The following is a 19,737-nucleotide window of genomic DNA, read 5'->3' as shown; positions in this document are numbered from 1 at the left end:
AAGGGGGTCATTGTGACATCACTGTGTGCTGCCCTGAGCACTGAGATAAAGGGGAGTGGCCAGGGAAGAAGCAGGTAGTCCTTTCCCATCAATGTCACCTGTTTCTGTTCTCCCGTGTCCAAACCCAGCTGAGTTCCTGGAGTGAGGAACCAGCATCCGATTCCAGGATGAGAGAGAGAACTTTGGTAACCTTTCTCCTGTAAAATGTCCTGGTGTCAATATTTTGGATGTGAGTACAGACCACATCTGTTTCAGGATCGCTCACACTGCTGCCCTGGGAGCCAAGTCACGCCAGGACATGTAATGCCTCTTTCATGTAACTTTCTGGTAGGAATTCGACTAATACAGAAGACTGTGGCCATTTCCAGTCCCACTTTATATCCTGCTAAAGACTCAGAGCTAACTGGACTCGTGCAGCAAAAAACCCATTTGTTCCAACTGAAAGGTAAAGAGACTGGACAAGAAGAGCACATATTTCTCATGAGCTAGTTCAAATTGACTAGTGGTAACTTCCTGCATTACTATCTGAGGGATATCAGACCTCGTCCAGAGCATAGAAGGAAAAAGTTTCAGAGTCACAGTGATGGGCCCAGAAAGAAAACCTAGCACACTCAAAGCCCAGAACTGTGACCCTGAAGGTAGGCATTTGTCTAACTCATCTTGTAACCCCAGTGGCTGACACAGTGCCTGGCATGTGATGGACACTGAGTACATGATTGAGGGAAGAAACAAATTCTGAAAGTCTGACCACAGGACTTATGTTAAACTGTTACTGCTGGTACAAACAAGGAAATTCTCTGCAAAGAGAACATATTGCCAACACTTCATAAAGATCAAAACAAATCCTAAAATGAAATACACCTCACCAGGGACTGCTAGGGAGGCACAGGACAGAAAGAACAGTGGAGATGCTGTCTCCCCTCCACCTCACGCTCAGCCAACAATATGCTGAGTATGGTTAACAGGGAAAGACTGTATCCCATGCCCACTGGTGACAACATTCCTGGAGCAGAACCATCTGGAATAAGTAGGTCCCTACAAAACTGATGGTGTTGGGGCACCTGGGTGGCTCAGTCGGTTAAGCGTCCACCTTTGGCTCAGGTCATGATCTCATGGTTCGTGGGTTCGAGCCCCGCGTCAGGCTCTGTGCTGACTGCTAGCTCAGAGCCTGGACCCTGTCTTCAGATCCTGTGACTCCTTCTCTCTCTGACCCTCCCCTGCTCACGCTGTCTCTCTCTCTCTCAAAAATAAATAAAAACATTTAAAAAATTAAAAAAAAATTGATGGTGTCATTAGCCTAACCTTCTCCCCCCCCCCCACACTTATTTTATTCTAGGGGAAACCAACTTCATTTTAGAGAGCTAAAGCATCAGATATCTTAACCACCTCCTTTGCACAGCTTGAGCATCTGACCCAGTCTAGAAAGGGTTTCTCTGTAGTCAAACACTGTTTTGTCTATAGATGATCCCTTCAACCTTGGCCATCAACATATAACCATGAGGAGATAATTCTAAGGATGCAGCCACTACAGGGAGGAGGGTAGAGGAGAAGAATGGGGGAAAATCCAGTCCCTGGTAATACTGTTGAATGCTAGAAGTGACCTGGAATGCCCTAATTAAGGAAATTTTTATGATGTATGATTTTAAAATTGTATTATTTAAGCTCCTTGAGTTGGTGTTGCTTTCTGTTAAAAACATTCTATTGGATGTCCCCAAGTTTCATGGCCACAGAAGGGCTGTGATAGGTATGACTCTAGGATCCAATTCACCTTTTAGAGCTGGTACCAGATCTTTAATACAAGGGATGGACATTTTCCCCTAGAAGTACAGGGGAGTCATTGCTATAGCCCAAGATTGGCTGGTTGTGAACGACAAAGCCAGGCCGAGGAAAAGAAATTGTTCTAGAAAGGAATCATCCTTAGAAAACTGAGAAGACATTGAAACTTGCATCCTTCCCTACTTTCTGCCTCCTAGGAGATTTTTCTTGAGGCTATGAAAAAACAAATCAAAGATCATCAAAGTAAAACAGATTACTTCTATTCTATTTCTAGCTTAAAGGTGATAACCCTGACAGCAGCACCATTTATATCCTTACTTTCTTTTCTAATTACTACTTTTCTAAGTGAGTATTATAACACAGTGTCACCAGAATTCTCATAGGCAAAAATGAAAACATTTCGGTGGAGAATAAAGCTCCTTTAAAAAAAAAAAAAGGCAGTAAGGCAGTAGACTCATTCTGCAAAGTTGACTGATAGTAAGAAAGAAGGAGGGAAGGGAGGGAGGAAGGCAGGAAGGAAAAGGAAGGAAAGAGAGAGAATGGCAAGGAAGAAGGAAAGAAGGTAGAAAGAGAGGAAAAGCATCCATTATTACAACAGATGTTCTAAATACTTGAGTAAAGAAAGGTTCCCCCAGGACAACTTCACTACTGAAAAGACTAGAACAATCCATTAGTAGGAGGCAGTGTGAGACAACAGGAAGAGCACAGACTTTGCAGAAAGGACACACGGATCCCAGCTATGCTAGTTGCTCTCTGCAAAACTCAGACCAGAGGTCAGCAAATTACAGTCCACAGGCAGGTCCCCTATTCTGTATATAAAAGTGTTTGCTTTTTTTTTTTAACACAGTTGCAATCATTTGTCTACATATGCTACAATAGCAGAGCTGAGTGATTGCACAGAGGCCACGTGAATGCAAGCCTAAAATATTTACTATTTTGCCCTTTAAGTAACAGTTTGTCCACCTTTGCATAGGGAATTACCTAACCTCTTTAGTACTCAGTTTCTCCACCTGTAAGAAAAGAGTAGGATTCAAAGCAGATTTGAGCTTACAGGAGAAAGAATCAGTGAACTTGAAGACATATTCATATAAATTTTCCAGTCTGAAGAACAGAGAGAGAAAACAGATTAAAGAAAAATAGTCTCAGAAATCTGAGGAAAAACATCCAGAAAATACACGTGTAATGAGGGTTCTAGATGAAGAGAAAAAGAAGCAGAAAAAACATTTAAAGAAATAATGGTTGAAAAGTTCTCAAACTTGATTTAAAAAATATTAACCTGCAGGGGTGCCTGGGTGGCTCAGTCAGTTAAGCATCTGACTTTGGCTTAGGCCATGATCTCATGGTTTGTTAGTTTGAGTCCCAAATCAGGCTCTGTGCTGACAGCTCAGAGCCTGGAGCCTGCTTCTGATTCTGTGTTTCCTTCTCTCTCTGGCCCTCCCCCATTTGCATTCTCTCTCTAAAAAAGTTTTTTAATTGTTAATTTACAGATCCAAAGACCCCAAAGAACCCCACATAGAATGCTCATAAAGACCTCCACACCCACATACATCACAAATTGCTAAAAATCAAAGAAAAAGAGAAAATCTAAAAAAAAAAAGAATAAATTGATAGATGGTGTGCAAGGAAACAATACTATTAATGTCTGACTTCACATCACACCAATGGAGGCTAGAAAGTAGTGAGACAACATATTTAAAGTGCTACAAATAAAACACTTGTCCCCGTAAACCAAGAACTATTGGCGAAACTATTCTTCAAGAATAAAGGCAAGATAAAGATGTTTTTGGGTAGGGTGTTGTATGGAAAACAATTTGACAATAAAATATTATGGAAAAAAAAAAAGATGTTTTTGGGTAAACAGAAGCTAAATGGATTTTTTTCTCTAGTTGTTTTTCATGTTAAAAGACTATGACAGGAAACTAGCCTGAATCCACAGGAAGGAATGAAGAGCACTGATAATATAAAGACTGGACCAATACATTTTTCCTCTTAAGTTTTTTATAACAACATAAGACTGTATAAAGCAATAATTATAACACAATTGCTGCATTTATAATATATATAAATGTACAATATATGACAATGATAGCATAGGGTTGGGTGTGTGGATGTAGTGACTCCAAGTTGGTCTATTTTGCCAGAATTAAGTTGGTGTTTACCTGAGTAGAGTGTGTGGATTTAAGATGCAGACTTAATGCGTAGGGCAACCATGAGAATACTCTAAAAAATTGCCTACAGAATCAACATAGGCACTACAATGGTGCACTAAAAACGTTTAACTTGAAAGATGATTATAAAGAAGGCACAAAAGGTTAACAATTAAATGAGTTAACATATGTAAGACTTTTAGAACAGTGTTGGCAGAGAGGACATGCTACACAAGTGTGGTCATTAGTGTCCTTGTTGTGGCTATTGTCATTCAACTCAAGGAGGAAAAAAAACTTACCCAGGAAGCTTTCAGGATGGCCAATCACCAGGTGTGGAGAGTGGGAAGGGAGCAAGCAAGCATCTGGAGAAAACAGTATCACTACAAAAAAGGACACTCTCTGATAACTTCAGAATTCTCAAGAAAATGTAAGAATTGATGGAAGATGGAAAGGAGTTGGGGGGATGGAGATGACAGGTGCACTTGACCTAGAATAAACCTTGGAATTTAGCCCAGAGAAAGGACTCCCATAAAGGTATCATTCAAAAGGGGCTCTTCGAAAGTTGTGTGAGTGACAACAAGAGCCACCTGAAGCTTGAGGCTGATGTCAAGTTAACGAAAGACAAAGACAAAGCAGAACCCCACCCACTGGCGCTCTGTAGCTGCATTCCAAAGAAAGGCTCACTTATGGGCTTGACTATGTGCTAAAACTTCTCACTGAATCTTGAAACCCAGGAAGGCAGAAACTAATGTCTCCCACCAAACAAAGAAAGGAGTTGCACCTTGCTCAGGATTGGGAGCACTTAAGTGGCAAGTCAAGATTCAAGTCCTGCCTTTTTTCCCTCTGTTACTGTCTTAGTCAGTTAGAAGATCTCCAGTCTAAAACTGTAGATGTTGAGGGAGAGCTGAGCGAGCAGAGCGAAGGGGCAGTAAGGAAGTACTGGCTTGCCTTGCATGGGTACAGCAAGGTCCCCCAAGCACAGAAAGAACCGATGTGTTCATTTCCTGCAGCTGCTGCAACAACGTACCACAAACTGGGTGGCTTTTAACAACAGCACCTCAATCCAGTATGGCCTCATCTTAACTAATTACACCTGCCAAGACCCTATTTCCAAATAAGACCACATTCTAAGGTTCTGGGTGAGCATAAATTCGGGAGAATACCATTCGATCCCATACAGGTGTCATGTGCAGACAAATGCCACGAGACCCTTGTTGCACATACAAGAAAGCCAGAGGGAACATGCAGGGTGAGGAAAGAAGAGGATCAAAGCTAGAGCCAGTTGTGGGAGGAGGCATCCAGACATAAAGGGGGCAAAGTGGAACTCTTTGAGACCCGTCCTGAGAACAAGAGGTAAAAGCACCATGGAAGCCATGGAAATACAGAGTTTCAAGAGGGAAGACGTGGCCAATGTTACAGAAAGCCAAGCAATAAAACCCAAGTAGGCACCAGGAGATGTGGCAATAAAAGCTCATGACGGACCTTGCTGCATGGTTTTGGTGGAGCAATGGGAGTGGGGGCCCGGTTGCAGCAAGCTAAAGAAGGACGTGAGGACTGGGGGGTGGTAAGCAGGGACTGCTCTGTGGAGCATGTTCCATAAAGGACAGGGAAGGTAGGTAGTCATTGAAAGGGGTGCTGGGTCGGGAGAGACTTTGTATTCAGGTACTGTTTTGAAGATGAGAGACACTTACCCATGGTTATATGCTGAGATAGAAAAGGCAGGCATGGTATATAGATCGTATAGTTTTCACAAATAAATGAAGGGGAAATTGATGAATCAGGCAAACTGAGGGGGTGGCCAAGGGGAGGAATGATGACAGTTTGAAGAATAAGCCTTAGACAAAAAAAGAATCCCCTGAGACACAAAGAAGGAAAAACGCGTCCAGTTTAAAAGAGTGAAAGTTGCCACAGGAGATTAACTTGACAGCCTGAATCATAATGATGATAACAGTGATGGTTTTGTTATTAGTACTTGCTGTGGGAAGGGTCCAGATCAAGTGCTGAAGCAAACACAGAGGAAGCCAACCAAGCAGAATGGCAGCAGAAGGTTGGGGACCTCAGATTTGCAGCCACGCCCACCTGCACTTCCTCCAACCAGACTGCTCTGCAAGGAATTGATCTAAGTTCCAGCATTTGTGCCCCAAACCACCACCCAAGTACAGGGTGGATGGTGTATTATTTTAGCAGTAGCCTGCGCGACATTGAATTCAGAGTGTTGTAACTGAGTATCTGCTGTCTTAAGTGCATGGTGTGTTCAAGATGGTGCTGCAAGTTCATGGTTCATCACACCCCATCTGCTCCAAACACATAAACATGAGGAAAAACATATCAAAAGAGAAATACAGTAAAACACAGCCAGCCTCAGAAACAAGTGAAACATCTCCATGGACCAGAAGCAGATGGGAACCAAAGCAATGGGTAGAACTGGAGCCTTGAGCATCTTGGGTTCTGGGGTCTGAATTGGACAGTGGTAGCTAAGAGGTCAGCTGCTTAGAGAAACAGGGACTAAATGTGTTCCTGCTTGAGCCAGAGGTGGTGCCGGAGTTACCACTCTATGCCACCCATAAGCAGTGGCTGAGAACATGGCAGCATTCTGCTGCCTGCAGCTGTGGCTGAGGTTTATGGACAATGGTGGCTCTATTTCCTGGAGAGGATTAAGACTCAGCCTCAAGGCCAGGAACAGAAGTAACTGCTCACTAACTGGGATGCTGGACATGCTACACCCCAAAATCCCAGGCAAGCAGAACTCCCACCTGAATAACTGTGGATGGGAATATGGTTCAATGTGAGGGCCCCTCAAACTCACTGAACAGAGTGAAGAAAAAACAGCAAATGAAGTAATTGGCCTGTTTGAGCAACAGCAAGGAGGCCAGAGTGGAAGAGACAGAGGAAAAAAGGGGACAGTGGCAGAAGATGAGGTAGAGGGGAAGCCAGCGGCCATATTGTACAGGACCTGGTAGGCAGTGGTGTTTGGGAATGTGATCCCAACAGAAAAATAACATGACTTATTTTGGGATCTAGATAAGCTGATCATGAAGGTAATGTGGCAAAAAATTTAAAGCCAGGTTATCCAGAAATTTTTGAAAATGGAGAACAAGGCGGTAATATTAGCCCTGCAAAACATTAAAATAGCCACAAGAAATAAAATAAGGTAATATTAATAAGAAGATAGACCAAGATAACAGGTCTTAAAGTCCAGAAATAGATCTCAATATAAATATTTTTAAATTTAGTATATACAAAGTAGCACTTCAAATCAGGGAGTGGGGGTAATCTACTATAGACAGAGACTGACTTCACTAAAACATAGATAGGCATCAGTATTCCAAAGAAAAACAAGCAAAAATATAAAAAGTTCATGGGGTGCCTGGCTGGGTCAGTTAGTGGAGTTGTGGAGCATACAAATCTTGACTTGGGGGTCATGAGTTCAAGTCCCACATTGGGAGCAGAGTTTACTTACTTAAAAAAAAATAGAAAAAATGAAACTGTTTAAAAATCAAGAGTTCACAAAAAGGGAAATGTAAGTGGCTCTTAAATACATAAAAAGAATTTTTAAAAAAAGAAAAAGAAAAACAGATTGTTTTCATCTACAAGATTGGCAAAGAGCTAACACATTGGATTATAGGCCACATCGGTGAGCTTGCCAGTCATTTGCCTATTTTCCTCTCAAATCCATTGCCAACTCTTTCCTTCCTGGCTAGTTTTAACATGTACCATATCACCACGAAGCAGAAAGGAATCTGCTGGAGCAGAAAAGAATCTCTCGGTGCCTCTTAGTACCACATGACTGGTAGTGAATGGAAGACACTTTACTCAATAAAGGCAGGACTATTAAGACATCAGATCATTGGGGAAAGAAAAAAGACACTTGCCACTCCACCAGCTAAAGGTTCCCCAAACAGCCAAGTGCTGGCAGAGGACAAAGGGAATATTGAACAGGTCATGGAAGGAGAAAGTAGTAAACATCCCCTGCAACCCCGTGGCCAGTTACAGACACGAAGGCTGAACAGCTGTATCTGCTATTGTAGGTAGATACTCATTTTTTTTCTTTCCCGCTCCCTGATGATTATGTATGACAGATGCCAATGGGACTTAAGTTCACAATCAGAAGAAACATCTAGACCTGAACGGGAGAGCCTAGGCCATTGAGACACCTGTGGTAAGTGAGGGGCTTTATATGTCCCCATCTGGTGGGGAAGGGCTTAAGTGCTGGTACAAAGGATAGTTGTGTGCTGTCACTTTGCACAGGACACTATTGTCGCATGGCCATTAAATACGGGCTGTGAGTGAGAAATGAGCTGAGCACAAAAAGATGGGGCTGTGCCGGTCACTGGCCTGATTTGCTCTCAGATCTGCTCCCCTTCTTTCTCTGCTCTGGTCTGTATTCATGGGAAAATGCATTTCCAAAGCTCTGGCTGAATCCAGGTCCTTTTCAGAAACGCGAGGCCGTGGCAGAGAGACTGGGGGGCAGTGGAAGGGAGAAGTCGGGGTATTTCGCCCCTTCACTCGCTGCCTGGCAGGCATTACTATCCGGGGGCAGCCACTTGTCCTCCCGCTCCCTCCTGTTTAAAATCCCAGCAGAGAATTCTTTTTTAACAGGCCCCTGGTTGATTTAGTGAAAAAATGGGAAAACCAGCAGGTGGACATCAGAAAGAGGTAGAACATTCTTTTCTGGCGGGAGCGTAAACTGGCAAAATTCCGTGGAGGCTAATTGGACGACATCTTTAGATCTGTCAGAATTACAAAACATGCACCTTTTGTTCAGGCACTTCCACTTCTGGAAATTTCTTCTACAGGTACATTTGCACATGTTTAAATAATGTTTGTACAAGATTATTCATCACAACATTGTTTGTAAAAGATTGGAAATTACCTAAAAATCCACTGATTGGAGATACGTTCGGTAGACCAGGATACATTCAAAAGTGAAACTGTAGTCACCCAAGAGAATGAGGAAGTTCTTTAGGCACAGTTAGGTAGATCCCTGAGATCTGAAAAGGCAAGGTGCAGAGCATAGCATATAATGCCACCCTAAAATAAATAAGTGTGGCTACTGTATTTATTTGTATTCACAGTGATCTAACTTGGAAAAAACTAATAATTTTTTTGGCTGCCTCTGAAGAGAGTCTGGAAAGATGGGAAAAGATGAGAAGTAGAGTTTTTACTGTTTCTTCTTTACTATATTTAGAATTTGGTAATTTGTGGTGGATTACATATTTAAAGAGTACATAAAGTTTAAACTAAAAAAAAAAAAAACCACACCTCTACACCACTTGCAAGAGACATACCTAAAATATACACATGCCTGCACAGAGAGAGAAATGTTGAAAATAAATGAATGGAAAACATATACTATGAAAAACTAAGTAAAAAACAAAAGAATGCTGGAGAATAAGTCAGAGTAAGACAAAATACAAAGAAAGGCAAAAGCATTAATGGAGATGAAGAATGACATTATAATTTAATGGGAAAAAGCCACCAATCGCAAATATGTATAATCATGCCAATCTAACCACATAGTCTTCAATGTATAAAGTTGGAGAATCATGGGGCCTGGGTGGCTCAGTCAGTTGAGCATCCAGCTTCGGCTCAGGTCATGATCTCACGATTCGTGGGTTCGAGCCCCGCGTCAGGCTCTGTTCCGACAGCTAGCTCAGAGCCTGGAGCCTGTCTTCGGATTCTGTGTCTTCCTCTCTCTCTGACCCTCTCCTGTTCACACTGTCTCTCTCCCTTTCTCTCAAAAATAAATAAAACATTAAAAAAAATAAAGTAGAAGCAATCACAAGGAAGAGATTGATTGTACCAATACAAAATAAGTAAGGGGCATAGACAATTAGAAGAATAAAATCAACAAGTCCGAGCTAAGAGACATAGAATCTGTCACCAACAAAGGGAGACTCTGCATTCTTTCCAAGCGCAGAGGAGCAGACATGGAAACTGACCGTGACTACAGGGATGGAAGAAATCCCAGCATGTTTGGAAGAATCCACCTCGTATAAGCCATCTTCTCTCACCGCCTGTTGATTAGAAATCAGCAGTAAAAAGACTGTTTTATAATATGTTTGGAAATTTAAAAATCTGTTTTTTAAGTATGAAGCAAACCTAAGGAGACATCACCGTGGAAATGACAAAATATTTGGAATGCACCAACAGTGGGTGCTACTAAATATCAAAACCCATAGGAAGACTATTCAGAGGGAAATTGATCGTTTTGAATGCATCTATTTTAAAAAAGCAAGAAAGACTGAAAATAGATGAATAGACCACTCGTGTCTCAAAGCTAATACTTTTTTTTTAAGTTATTTTAAAATTTATTTATTTCTGAGATAGACAGAGAGAGAGAGTGTGTGCAAGGGGGGAGGGGGACAGAGGATCAGAAGCAGGCTCTGCACACACAGCAAAGAGCCCACTGTGGGGCTGGAACCCAGGAACCCGTGAGATCATGACCTGAACCAAAGGCAGGTGTTTAACTGACTGAGCCACCAGGTGCCCCAAAGCTAATACTTTTAAAGAGAATGGAAGAGAGAATTCTGGGTTAGGATATTTGAACCCATGCACCTAATTTTCCCCCTCCACAGGCTCCACCATGAAGGTGCAGCGAAGGAACTACTTACAAGGACAGAAATGCGCCAGCGCAGGGAGACAAGGAGAGGCAGAAGCAGCACTAAGCCGTAGACGCTAGAGCCCGGGTGGATAATGGGAAAGGATAGGCCTCAGCCCAGGCCTCCCCTGGCCGTGGGGGGAGCTGTGAGCAAGCCTGCTTTACAGGCCGGCACCCTCACAGGCCCAGACACTGGATTTGGAAAGAAGGGGGAACAAGTTAATGAGGATTTGGTGAAAGTCGTCTGGGAAACAGTTAACCCTTAGAGCCCCTCCTGGTCTCCACACTGCAGATGACCAGGCAGGTGGTTGACCAGAAAGTCTTCTGGGCTGGGGGCCGCTGGGACCCAGTGGAAGGCATGGGTATCTGGGATGGTCTGAATGTCTGTGATGGTATTAGGAAGTGGGGCCTCTGGGGGGTGATGAGGTCATGAGGGTGGAGCCTCAGATCGAGTCCAGAGAGAGCTCCCTGACCCTGTCCACCAGGACACATCACGGCAAGAAGATCAGAAACTAAGCACTCACTGGACAATGAACCTTCTGGTGCCTTGATGTAGAACCTCCCAGCCTCCGGAACCATGAGATGATGTTTGCTGTTTATAAGCCTCCGGTTTATGGTGATTTTGTTATAGCAGTTGGGGGAGGGGGGGCGGTTGGCGAATGATCCAGTCTCCTGCCCCAAAAAGGGAGATGAAGTGGCCCAGGCAACAACTGAACACTAAGGTCCCAGCCCTCTTCTGCCACTTGGTAAAAACAGGAAATTCTAAAACTTTTTCCAAGAAAGGCACATGGGTGGCTCAGTCAGTTAAGTGTCCGACTTTGATTGTGCTCAGGTCATGATCTCACGGCCAAGCCTGGCATTGAGCTCCACACTGACAGTGCAGAGTCTGCTTAGGATTCTCTCTCATTCTCCCCCTCTGCTCCCCATCCCCGCACACACATTCTCATTCTTTTTCTCTCTCTCAAAACAAATAGACATTTAAATAAATAAATAAACCTTTTCTCTGGGGAATCTGAGAGTCAGAGAGGAAAGGTAGAAAGACTGACACAGAGTTTCTCCAGCAGCCCCCCTCGATAACTCTGCAGTGAAGACAAACGCTGATCAGCCTCACCATTCTCTCCATACTCCCAACCAGCTTTTAGATCTCTCCTCTTAAATATGAGCAGGTGCCCAGGATCACGTTCTCCCAGAGGGATGCATAAACTCTCAAGCAATCTGAAGCCCCCGCATGACTGGAAGATTCTATTTAGCCTGTCTTCTCTGGCAGGCTTGCCCTTTTCTTTGTGCGGCTGACTTTGCCGGGCTACCCAGTTTTGGAAAACCTCCTTTCAAACTGTCCTGAACTGGGACGCATACAGGTTGTAAAACTATGGTGAAACTGAGCGGTGCCTCCCCGGGCAGAAGCACCGAGCAGATGAGGCAGATCTGCGCCATAGAGGACTGGGCTGGCTTGTGGTCCCTGTTTATACCCCGCACTGATCCCTTCGCTGCCCTGCTCTGACCCCTACCCCTAGGGAGGCGACCCCCACACGCTGCAGCTCCAGCCCTCTGGCTGACGTCCTCTGACTTCCTTTTGGATTTGACCAACGGCCAAAGAATAGAAGGCCTGAGAAGAGACAGGTGGAGGTATTTATTCCCATGCCCCGCCCCCACACTCCTCTGTCAGGCTAGACTAGGTCTGATGTGTACGGATGTACCTCTTGTGAGCAGCCCCTCCTCCTCAGCTCCAGGACGCACCCCGTGACCTCTAACTCCATCCCCGTGCCTTGCACCTTGAGGCGGAACTGGATCAGTAGGGGAAAGTGGTGTTCTGGGGAAAAAAAAAAAGTTCTGGGGCAACCAGTGAGCTTTATAAAAAATATAATAAAATTAAATCCCTGTACCGCACACATACAAATCAATTCCAGGTCAATTAGAAACCTAAATTAAGGTTCACAGGCCCATAAAATTTAATGAAGAAAATGTAGCATATATAATTTATGACCTCTGGTGGGTAGTAGGAAGATTTCCTTAAAAAGGCAGAAAAAAAAGAGGGCAAACCTTTAACAAAACATTTAATGACGTTAAGTTTAAATCTGTTTGTTCATCAAAAGACATATAAACAAAGTTAGAGACCAGGCACAGTCTGGGAAAAGATGTTTGCAACATTTAAAACTAACAGAAAATTATGTGCAAAATTTATAAAGGATTCCTAAAAATGAGTAAGAAAAAAAGAGAAAAACATATCCAAGGCAAAAGAGGCGAAGTACAGAAAGAGGCAAACCACAGAAGAACACTTAAGGTAAACATATGGGAAACATATTCGCCAGCACAGATAATTAGTGAAATGCAAATTAAAAAAATTTTTTGAAGTTTATTCATTTTTGAGAGAGCGACAGAATGTGAGTGGGGGAGGGATAGAGGGCGAGGGAGACACAGAATCCAAAGCAGGCTCCAGGCTCCAAGCTGTCAGTACAGAGCCCTACGCAGGGTTCGAACTCACAGAGTGTGAGATCATGATCCGAGCCGAAGTCTGATGCCCAACCAACTGAGCCACCCAGGCTCCTCTAGGGAAATGCAAATTAAAACAACACTGAGATACCCTCAGATTGGTGAAGACTGTGAATGTGAAAGAAATAAGCTATCAAGCCATGAAAAGACATGGAGGAACCTTAAAGGCTCATCACTAAGTGAAAGAAGTCACTCTGGAAGGCTATGTATGGTGGGATTCCAACCAAATGACATTCTGGAAAAGGCAAAACTATGGAGAAAACAAAAAGATCAGTGGTTGTCAGGGGTGGGGGATGGGAGACGCATAGGCAGCACACAGGATTTTTTTTTAGGGCAGTGCAAATATGCTGTATGATATTATCATCCTGGATGTTTTTCCTTACCTGTTTGTTCAAGCCCAGAGAGTGTGCAACACCTAGTGAGCCCGCAGGTATTTGGGTCATTATGATGTGTCAGTGTAAAAAATATACCATTTTGGTGAGTGATGTTGATAATGAAGGTGATGCACACGTAGGGGCAGGAGGGATATGGGAAATCTCTGACCTTCCTCTTAGTTTTGTTGTCAGCCTAAAACTGCCCTAAAGAAAATGAGTCTTAAGAAATGGTAATATGGGTGCACCTGGGTGGCTCGGTCGTTTAAGCGTCTCACTCTTGGTGTCCGCTCAGGTCATGATCTTGCGGTTTCCTGAGTTCAAACCCCACGTGGGGCTTTGTGCTGGCAGCATGGAGCCTGCTTAGGATTCTCTGTCTCCCTGTCTCTATGCCCCTCCTTCACGCATTCTGTCTCTCTCAAAATAAATAAATAAACTTTAAAAATCTTTTAAAAATATGGTAACGCCATGATTTGGTTAGAATACAGAGAAATGGGACCTCATACACATACTCACAGATGTGTATTTGGCAGTATTCATAGGTCCAGCAATTCTGAGAGGTGTACATGCTGGGAAAAAATGTCTGTGTCCACAAACTAAGGAGTAGACACTAGAATGTATATTGCCAGCGTTTTGTAAGAGGCAAAGGAAATAGCACAAATATCAAATGGAGAGTGGATACACAAATTACACTATATTCATAAAATGCAATTCTGTATAGCAATGTAACAAAAAAAAAATGAAACAACATGAACAATCTCCAAAAAACAAAATGCTAGATCAAAACCAAGTTAGAAAAGGCTCCTACCAGATGACAACATGTATGTAAAGTTTTGGAATGTGCAAAACAGCACTGTATGTTTTTAAGAATATATACGTATATAGTAACAGTGTAAAAAAAAAAAAAAAGCACACATATAACTGAAACCTACCAAACTTGGGGAAATGGTTACCCCCCGGGGAAGAGGAGTGTGAGCCAAGAAGCAAAGGAGAAGGGGAGGGATATGAAATGGGATTCCCAGGAGATCAAGTGTAACTCCAAGATTTTGTGGCAAAAAAAATTAAGAAGCTTTCAGTAGAGTTGGGAAGCAGGTACATAAGCGTTTGTGATTTTCGTATGTTTGAAATATTTCCTAATAAAAAGATTTCAACCTACTGTGATCTTAAAGGGTATTAATAGGAATGTGGCACCAACGTCATAGAAAGAAGACTTCCGCTCTACGCTGTATTAGGAGGATTCCTTAGGAAGTACCATGTGCGACCCGGACCACAGACGAACAGGTGGTTGGCTGGTAAGCAGTGACCAAGACCTGTCAACAAACACTAACGAGGTCAGGAGGAAAAAAAAAAACCCAAACCCCAACCCAGAAGGATGCACCTGGTATGGTTAGCCTGGAATCAAAGACTTTCTGACATTTTACAAGCAGTGGGGAATGCCAGCAGCCCATGGAATGTCATCCTAGAAAGTGGCAGCTGGCCAGTGACCACTTTGTATTCCACAAAGGGTACAAGTTGAGATGGAAGCAAATGCTGTGCGGTTCTCAGCCTCACCCTCCTTGTGGGGCAGCTCTGACAATCCCGCTCCATCGTGAAAAAAGCTGCCCAGAGCCAAGCCTTCTGGGTCTTGCCAGAAAGGCCAGATGCCCCGACTGGCCTGTGGGTCCCGAACCAGATCCCCTGAGAGGCACAGCAGCCCAGTGACAAAGTCAGGGTATCTTGTGGTCTTTCAGATCATCAGTCTTGGTCTTGGCCTGCGCCCGGGAGTGCTGTGTCTACGTGATTAGATGCAGTGATCTATTTACATTCATCGAGCTAACCAATAAATGGGCAAAGCGCTCGTTTGTGACACTAAGTACAGCTTTCTCGCTATCATGCAGTCAACAACGAGCTTCCAATCACTTCTATTCCATTAAACACTGCAAATGAGAGTCCAAGGAGGAGGCTAATTTCCAATCAGACAGAAGAACCAAGGGGACCCAAATCTGTTCTCGTTTTTGCCCAGATGGCCATGTAGGCACACTCTCACAAGCCAACTCGCCCACTTCAAAATATAACAGAGCAAACACACAAAAATAAACAAGTGACTGGATCCTGTGTCACGTGCTCTTTTGCTTTTATTATAGACATCCATTTTTGGAAGCAACTCAAGGGACAGGCTTTGGAGGCTCCAGTATTTTGTAGAAAGGGTACAGATACTGTAAAGGGGTTTGCTTCCTGACTCGGTCCTCTTGCACGGGCGCTAGAAGGTTTTGCCACAAATGCGCAGGCAGCCTCGAAGCGCGCTACAGTCTTCCGTTTGAGCTGATCTTATGCTCGGCCAAATGAGAGCAGTATCTCCACATTTCAGACCAATTTATTCTACTTGAATATAATGTGTCTCATTAATCTCTTCCATCTGTTGTTTATGTGCATGAACAATTCTAGTGGGAAATATAAAGGACTGACACAGGATTTACTACTTGGGCCTCTGAGTCCAGCTTTAATTTGTAAGGAGTTACTATTCCTCCAGATGGGACACAGATATCTCAGAATTGGCTCTCCCCCAGCCCCAGTGACATTGTGAGAACTTCCCCGTCTGCCCCGGGCAGTGTTCCCGTGGCCAGTGCCACACAGATGCTCATATGTCAACCTATCCTGGTATCATCAGAAGTCAAAGGCAGAATAGGATTTCCAAGACAGGAACAGAGGGCCGCCAACTCTGTTATTCAGGCGTTTTTCCTCTGCCTCCTGCTACTGCTGCTTTCTGATCGACTCATTGCTCAGTGTACCTTTCCCCAGGCTCCGGACAGGACAGACAAAAGTCAATGTCAGCTGGCTTTATACTTGGTAACAGTGCAGTTGAAAGTGCTCATGTGAGAAGACTCTGACATTAAATTGGTTCCACTGAGGATTGAGGATTACTGCCTATGCAGCTTCCAATCCCCATATCATCAGGGATAATCAACATCTTTAAGGGAAAAATTAGCACCTTATGAAAAGCCAATATGAAAACCCCTAGTATAATTAGATGAGGATAGCTAAATGTGTTTGTTAGTTCAATGCATTTCTGAGGGTCCAATATGCACCATGCTTTGTGGTAGACCCTGGAGCACTCAATGGTATGTGAAACAGACAATCCCTACTTGCCTACACTATCCAGTGTGTTGTGTGCCCATCCCCCAAGTTCAGATGTGGAGTCCTAAATCCCCAGTACCTCATAATATGACCTGATTTGAAGACAGAGTCATTACAGAGGTAACCAAGTTAAAATGAAGTCATTAGAGTAGACCTTAATCCCATATGAAAACACACACACACACACACACACAGGGAAGATGCCCAGCAAAGACGAAGGCAGAGATCAGGATGATGCTTCTATAAGCCAAGGAGCTCTGAAAATTGCCAAGAAACCATTAAAAAGTAGGCAAGAGGCATGGAAATATTTTCTCACCCAGGCCTTATAGGAAACTAGTTCTGCCAACACCTTGACCTTGGACTTCTAGCTCCCATAACATGAAGCAATGCATTTCTTTTGGTTAAGCTGCCTAGTTTGTGGTACTTTGTTCCAGCAGCTCTAAGAAACCAAATACACATGCCTTCCACAGAATAATGTCACCTAAATGCGAAGGATTCATGAAAAATTAGAAAAAACTCTCCTGATTTTCCTTCAACCAGAGGAAAGATTCAGCTTACAATAAACATGGCTGACTTCCATAACTCCCAAAGGCAACAAGCCTTCCCAGCTATGCATAACCAGCTGCCTCTGAAGGAATGAGGGCCAGAATAAGTAAGGGCTCCTTGGAGGCTTGTAGGTAGGACCTTAAGGGCCAGTGGAATAAGCAACAATAAGAAAAAAACTCTCCAAAATGTGAGGATTCCAGGATCATCCTGCCCCTTTATTTGTCTCAAAAATCTCTGGGATGTACCGGCTAACTTCAAAGGTATAAAATTTCTAATTTGCTATTTCTAACCTGGGTTCTAATCCTATTTATGCTATCATAAACTCTATCACCTTAGGCAAGTCTTGTCTCCCCTCTGAACCTCATTGCGCCCATTTGTAGAGCAGGAGTTTAGACCACAAGATACATAGATTCTCTCTTTAAGTTCAGTTGCTCTGAAATTTGCAGCCCACTAGTATTGGGTAGTCTACGAAAGTGATGATTGTGATGATGATGATGATAATGACAAATGTGAGTGCTTCTTTTACCAAACTTTGTACTTTGGAGTTTTATAAATTAATGAATTTAGTCCATGAAACTCTTCTGTAAAAAGAAAAACAAATAGCTCTTGGTCATTCTCTAATTTCTCTGCATACCCAGATTCAGTGGAATAAAAAAAGTTGTCACAAAGAAGAAAGTGACCATCTCAGCAATGTATGAAATGGTTCCTAACCTTTAGAGCACCAGATGAAATGGCTTGATCTGCCCTGCATGCTAGACCTGGGGCCTGAAGTCAGCTGCAGACGACATGTCCCAGGAAGACAACCTAACACAAGAAGTGGCCCGTGTAGCCTATTAGCAAATTCTCATAAGCAATTATATAGAGACCAGTGGCCAAAAAGCCATTGACAGAGAAGAGAATTCAGCATGTGATGAAACCATTGCTAAGAATTCCACCTAGTCTAGAAACATTTTCCATGAAAAATAACTTCTCCCAGGAAGAGGTTTCTTGGTAGGGGTCAATACTTTTATCTGGAAACCAGAAGCAATGGGGCCAGCCTGGAGGAAGAGGTCACTGGGGCCATCTCTCCTCTCACAGAGCAGGACGATAGGATCAAAACAACTAGGCACACTGCATAGTGGCCACCTGCTACCAGGAAAGAATTTATGAGCCCAGAAGGAACACTTCTTGGATCTCTCAGTTGCAAAGACAAGGAAGGATATTGCAAAAACTTGTGGGCTTAGTTCAGCCTCTTTTAATTACCTCTTTGTAGAGGATCTTAAAAAATTATACAAGTGAAAGCACTTGGAAAAGTGAATTAAAAGATTTTAATCTTTTAGGAGAGCCTGGGTGGCTCAGTCAGGTAAGCCTCCGACTCTTGCATTCACCCAGGTCATGATCCCAGGGTTGTGACATTGAGCCCCCCATGGGGCTTTGTGCTGAGTGTGGAACCTGCTTGGGATTCTCTCAATCTCTCTCTCTCTCCCTCTCACCCCTCCCCTCCCTGTTGTGCTCTACAAATAAGTAAATAAATAAATAAATAAGATTTAAAAAATATTATTTTTTAAAATATTCTTATTAATGCTAACACTAAAACTTTAGTGTGCATTGTCTTATAACAAAAGACAAATTGTTGATTAAATTTGAATCAATTATCCATTATTAAATCTGCTACTATTTAGTCATCTCTATAGATCAGTGAGTTTGTCTTAAAGCATCCTCCTATAATGAACTCCTGAGTAGAGGAGCAATCAGAAGTATAGATTCATATCTATATGAATAATCTATATGAATACATTGAACAGGAATCTTCTAGAATATCTGATCCAACTCTCTATCTTTTTACAGAGAATACCGAGGTGTGGAAAGAAATAAAGTGATGTGCCCAAGATCACGTAGCTGGTTAGAGACTAAAAGGAACCCCCACAGCCTCTGGCACCAGGTGAACCTCAGCACTGCCCCCATCACCTCCTGGATGTCCTCAGATCCTTCCCTGCACTCACCTCAGTGACTCTCCACTGGCCTGCTTCTTCATTTCTATCTCTTGTGCGTGAAGGTTTGGGGACTGACTATCTGTGAAATGGAAGCACCTTTAGAATTATATTTTTTAATATCTAGGAACATCATTTTAAGTAACTAGGCTTATAGCCAGAGTTTTCCACTGAGTTCTACCACCAAATAACTTGAATTTCATTTGCCTGACTTTTGTCTCTAATCTCCCTTCCCCCGTCCTCTATTAAGACAAACAAACAAACAAACAAAAACAAAACAAACAAAAATCAGGAACAAGGAACAAGGAAGAGACTCTACATAAATTCAAGAATGCAGAACCAGTCCCTCGTCCATCAAGGCCTGGCTGAAGTCCAGGAGAAGGTTGAAAACAGTTTTGAGGAAATGGGCCCCTCTAGAGGGTTCCCAGGGAAAGAAGCAGTCATACTGGGTGCTGACTGAAGAGCTAGCTTTTGTAGGGAAGTTGCTCAGGTCAGTGAAGTTTGATGGGAAATAAGTCGGGGAAGCTCTAAGCCATGGCTTCCTAAACAGGACCCTCGGCCCTTAGCACCCTGGTGCTTAATGTTCTCGGCTTCAGCGTTGGACACACAATCCCACAGTCCATGACATACTCATCTGTAACTCTGGGGGGACACTAGTTTGAATCACACACTTTGAGGGAACCGTGAAGAAGTCGGCCCCTTGGCTAAAGCATGGGCCTACC

At 43.2% G+C, this 19,737-nt stretch overlaps 1 long non-coding RNA gene across 1 annotated transcript; it reads left to right on the top strand.

Annotated features, from left to right (window-relative positions):
* Positions 1-57: 57 nt before the first annotated feature.
* On the top strand, positions 58-19,190 carry LOC115288438. The gene is made up of 4 exons (XR_003907010.1): positions 58-229; positions 332-445; positions 8,003-8,082; positions 18,873-19,190. It is a non-coding gene; the product is annotated as an uncharacterized LOC115288438 (long non-coding RNA).
* Positions 19,191-19,737: the final 547 nt, after the last annotated feature.

The sequence above is a fragment of the Suricata suricatta genome, chromosome 1, assembly GCF_006229205.1.
Source record: "Suricata suricatta isolate VVHF042 chromosome 1, meerkat_22Aug2017_6uvM2_HiC, whole genome shotgun sequence".
Taxonomy (NCBI): Eukaryota; Metazoa; Chordata; class Mammalia; order Carnivora; family Herpestidae; genus Suricata; species Suricata suricatta.
This window is presented reverse-complemented; position numbering and strand designations above follow the sequence as displayed.